The sequence below is a fragment of the Cariama cristata genome, unplaced genomic scaffold, assembly GCF_000690535.1.
Source record: "Cariama cristata isolate BGI_N322 unplaced genomic scaffold, ASM69053v1 scaffold34228, whole genome shotgun sequence".
Taxonomy (NCBI): Eukaryota; Metazoa; Chordata; class Aves; order Cariamiformes; family Cariamidae; genus Cariama; species Cariama cristata.
The window spans coordinates 13727-19239 of record NW_009631203.1 but is presented as its reverse complement, the minus strand read 5'-3'; positions in this window follow the sequence as shown (position 1 = coordinate 19239).

Below are 5513 nucleotides of genomic sequence, written 5' to 3'. Positions count from 1 at the left end.
CACGGCGCGTCTGGAAGGTGCTCTGCCGCCTGGTATGAAAACCTAGCGTAGTTAGTTCTCCTGGTACTTGTCACCCGCGTCACTCTCTCGTGCTGTCTCCTCTGACGTGTGGAGTGTCAAAGATTAAGTTTACTATTCTTACTGTGATTTACCTTTTTTTTCCCCCTTCAAAGAAAGATAGTTTAAAATCTTCTAAATTTAATTTTATTTGTTTTATGCAAGTGGGGTACTAAAGCTTCTGAAAAGAGACATCCTCATACCACTTTTTTTTTTTTTTCCCGTTGTGATACATGACTTTTTATTTGAAAGCTTCATTATTTTGTTATTTTCTATATGGAATGCTTTTGTTGTTGCATATGAAATAAAAGTTCATTTGAATCATCTTCATTGTTTAGTCTCCTACTCCAGTGTTTTAAACTTGGCTTTCATGCAGCAGATTCTCCTAATAAGTGTGCCCCATGACAACTCATTTAGACTCGGGTCCTGTCCATGCAATCCCTCCAGCTATGTCCTCGCCTGCCCTCCCACTCTGCGTATCCCTTAAGTTCTAGAGGAATGGGTTCATACAAGCATCTCCCATTCTTTTTGTGCCTGTTGCCTTTTACTGCAGGTTTTTCTTGCCAAGGCACTTCACAAAAGTAGCTAGTATCATAGCCCCGGGTCTTGGCAGAGAAAGTTTTGCCCAGGGCTGCCTGCCAGCCAGAGGTGAGGCTGATGGAAGTACAGAGAACTTCTAGGTTGTGCTGGATGCTGGCCTGCAGGGACTCACGTTCAGTGACTTTATCTTCTGCATCCTTCCAACAGCTCGGTTCTTACATGATCGTACCCTTCAGTGACATTGATTTTATTTGACCAGGGTTTTTTTAAGGATGTTCAGGCTGAAGTTACTGCTGAAGCAATGTTATGTTGAACTGAAATGACTTCTGTACTACGGTACCCTTCTGTGGTTCCTGTTTGTATTCTTGGTCTTTAAGAATGTGAGCATAGGTTCATCAGCACTGTAGATGTACAGGTTTATAGTTTCATTGCAGAACCTCTTAACACTGAAAACCTGAATGGTAGCTGTTTTTTTTGATAGCACATCAAGAGCAGTACTGTGTGGGCATGGTGCTGGGCCCTGCAAAGGCCCAGGAGACGGCACGGGGGCTTGGCGAGGACTCTGGAGTCACCTGCCTGAAGCAGGGATGGGAGCAGACGCTCTGGGAGGTGGTACCTGCCTGTCCATTAACTTCTGCCCCTGGGCAGCTCCTGGCTCTGATCCCACAGTGGTGCCACATGATGGAGTTTGACAGACTGTTTTCCCACAGCAGTGCAGTCTTAGGCAGTTGTCAGTTAATATTCTGGTGCTTCTTTCTTTGGCTGCAAGATGGACTGGATTGAATTGATCCGACAGAAAAATTAGCTTTAAAAAATAAAACAACAAAAACCTTGCCTCCGAATTATTTTCAGTGACATCTGCCTGATGAATTATGTTTATACCTGTTCTAGCACAGCCTGCTTTAAGCAGTGTTGTCGTAAGCTGACTAATCGCAGCCACAGTTAAATGCTTAAAATAGATAACGCAAATACTCTTTCCATCATCAACAGGTAGCAGAAATACTCTTTCCATCATCCTGCAGGAGATCACAGCACAGCACAAGTTAGTGTGTGCCCAGTGCAGAACAAGCGCTCGGCATGCTCCTCTCTTGCACCCCAGAACCTGTCTTTGGCTGAGGATGTAATACCTCACCTCGGCTGATCTGTTTCAGATGAGAATTTATAGTCCGTATTTTCAATTTGATAGCAAGAATTTCATTACACCTGCTCTGTAGACCAAACTTTATTTCACCTGGAGTTATTTTTTTATTGGAAGAATAAATCTTGATTGAACAGTTCAATTCATCTCTCTGTCATTAGTCGTCCTCTTCAGTGAACTGATAACTGCAGTTACCTGACAGAAGTTTGAGGGACTTGAAGTAATCATGTCATTCTTGAAGTTAATAAAGTGCTTATTGTAGCCTTGGGGGCAAAATGCCTCTGAATAAAAACATTCTTAAAGTTTACTACCATTTGTTAGAACTCAATGTTTTATCTAAACAGGCTTTAAGCATGGGAATGGTGCTTTCTCTAATAAAGGCATTTTCAGAGGTCTCTTTCAGGAAAATGGTGAGCAGAGCACTATAGAAGTTAATATTATCTTTCAGATGAGAAGGTTGTTATTTTTCACAGTAATAGTTTCATGTATATGAAAGAACTTATTTAAAGAACTTACTGTGAATGTATTACATTTCTAGTTTACTTCATGGACCGGCAGTAGAATTTTATTTTTTTTAAATCTTGTGGAGAAGATGAAAAAAAGAACTCCTAGCAGTTTAAAAAGTACTTTTAAGTCTAGTGTTCATAAATATATGCATGCATTTTGTAAAGCTACTAAGTTGGTGGTTTAAGAAAAACTTTACAGCTCTGTGACAACAGGTGTATAGTCTATATGCATTCTTATGAACAATCAAGAGGCATCAGCTTTACAAGAAAAAATACTTGTCTGTTCAGGTAACGCCTCTGCCTAGCTTGGATTTGTGCAATGCACACATCAGTTGCCTGTAGGTGTCCTTACTTAAGAAAATTAAGGTGTTTCCAATTTGAGTAGTTTTTGTGGTTTCCTTTTTAACCTCCACCTGCAGTATTTAATAAAAAATGTTCCAGTGTTTGACTGTCCATTAAAAACACCTGTGTGGTGGCTTAAAGTAAGGATTTCAAAATTGTCATTCCTTCTAACCTTTGTTGGGTAGGTTTCTAAAGTTGTGTTGTTGGGAACACAGCTAGAGCTATTTTGTAAATGTCAGTAAAAGAGCAAGAAATAAATGAATGCATACTGTCCAGTTCATCTTGATGTTACATTGTCTGCCAGAATCAGAAGTACTTATAAAAAGATTTAGAAGAGAAAAATATAAATGACTGCACATGTAAAAAAGCTAAAACATGGGTCTTGTGATAGCATATAATACTGAAATAGAGCGTGCCCTCAACAATGTACTGGACGTGAACTTGTAGTATTACAAAAAGGGTCAATTATTTGGGCTTTCTGTGGGCAGAGGTGTTGGGGGAATTAGAGGGTGCTGAAGAATAGCAACAGAAATGATGTAGTGGCTTGAAAGAAAATTTAGATTAAATGTCAAGAAAACAGGTTCTGTATAGATTATTCTATGCTGTTATACTAAACATGGAGGCTATGCAAGAAAACCTAAGACACTTTCAGTCTGGAGAAGATCAAGTTACTTCATCATGGAATCCATGTGTCTTTCTGTGTGTTGCCACTTGCAGCTTTAGAACCCTGTGGCCAATTCAGCTCATTGGACAGAGAGAGAGATAGAAAATAAATGTTTCCTTAAAATACACTGCTGAGAGGGGCTAGAGATTGATTCAAGTGTCCTGAGATAAAGGCTTCAGTATGAATACCTCTTTATTGGCATCTGCCAGAGACGGTTGCATATCCTACTTAGCAAAAGTTTTGCTTGGGGCACACATCTTTAAATATCAAGTCCAGCAGAGCAGGGGAGAAAATGTACAAAACTTCTGGTTCTCACAGAAGCATACTTCATTTCTGATCCCTGTGACTGTCTGAAAAAGTGGTGGTTTTCTTTTTCAGTCACTACAATGAATATTTTGCCAGGAAAATGTAAATGGCACCTAAGCATCCCTAACTGTGGGAGTCAAGTACAGTCTGAAGATAAGTTTGAGGACTGGAATTTGCACTGCTGAGGCAGGAGGATAGTTCTGTATCCCACTGTCACATATTCTTTCAGTTAAAGCTTTTGCAAAATATCTAGCTGGTTTGTTCTTGGGCTGTGCTTTTTTGTTTCGTTGGTTCTGCATGCACAGTGAATGTCTTGGTAAAAACACACTTAATCTTAGCATTTCCAAACCAAAGTAGCGTAACCATGGTTTTGGGATGGAATCAAAGAAAAAAGGCTGAGTGCCTACTGCAGAGCACGAGCAGATTGTCCCCCTGAGGAGGAGCTTGGTTAAGATTTGAGGAGGGATGAGAACAGCATCCTTTGCTTTGCTCTCAGCTTGGACAAGTCACACGTGCTTCCCAGACTGCCATTTCCCATCTCTAACCCTCCTCCTATGCTTCCTGGGGTCTGAAGAACATGCACATTTTAGAAATGAAGTCATGTCTCATTAATGTCCTGATGAATGGAGTGCAAACTTAGTGTAGCAACAGCCCATATGTCAAACTTTGGTTTTTTATTGTACATTTGTGTATATATCCCAGCATTTTACAGCTGGTCAGATGTTGCAGAAAGACATACTGTCTAGACTGAGCGTTGATGAATCTTACAATACCTAAAGTCTAAATAATTTCATAAACAGCCAAGTTGGGCTCAGTAGCAGTGCCTAAACCCCGTAAGGTAGAACACGAGAGCTTTTTTGGGAAAAAGATACTTGGATGGTCTGAATATAATCAGCTGGTTGGCTGTTGTATTAGGTGTGATTTGGTGTTTTTTTTTTCAATTGAGTGTTAATATTATTAAAAGATTAAAAAAACCCCACAGTAATTCTAAAGTGATACTGCTATTAGGGACTTCATCTACATTCAGAAACCTACAGTGTCCCAAACAACAGAAACCTTAGCTGGGGCATAACTTCATTTTTTGACTTAAAGCTATTGAAGGGACAGGATTAGATAAAGCATGCTCTGCTTGCCCTGTAGCTTGTTTGCCAAGTTGATTTGAAGCATTACAGCAGCACTGTCACACCTGTTAAAGCTAAATGGAGGTTAGTGCTCTTCCCTTCCCACAGCATGGAAAGTGTCCTGTTGAAGTCCTCGCCGTCAGCACTGGCGACTGGGTGGTGCAGCAAACGAGGACCCAAGAGATGCCCTTCCCTGCTCACATAGAAGTGTCACTTGATTTTATTGATGGCGAGTATGTTGTTGTCTCCATTTGAAAGTGGTTTATTTCATTGCTGGAAATGTGGAATCCAGTCATATCACCTACTGATGTGTGTGCTAGGGTGTTGGTTTTTTTAATAGCACGAGATATCTTGTTCGATTGACAGTGGCATCCAAATCACTCTGCATTTCCATGTATATACTCTATATTTGACAGCTTTCTGCATATGTTGCTTTTAGTTGCCTGTTGCCAATTTGCTCTGTAATTTGTGCTATAATTTGCATGGGTTCTTCACAATAAAAAGCTATGGAAAATAGTATTTTTTTTTTAATGAGAAAGTCATTATAGAAGTTTAAGCCATGAAATTCCCCTCTAAAATTATTTCGATAATGAAATATGACTAGTGTGTGTCCCTTTGGCCTGGTTATATTTAATTGTATTGAATCTTTCAAAGCACAAACGAGGCCTTGTGGATAATTTAGAAGACTATTCCCTTTAAACAGAGTTTCACCTTTGTCAATTATTTTCTGCTTTCTTAATCTCTTTCTTTTTTAATAAAGAGTATTTGCATGAGTATAAGATGTTTTACAAAGGTTTATCTACCCTGCTGTTTTATCCCCACATCAGTGATATCACTCC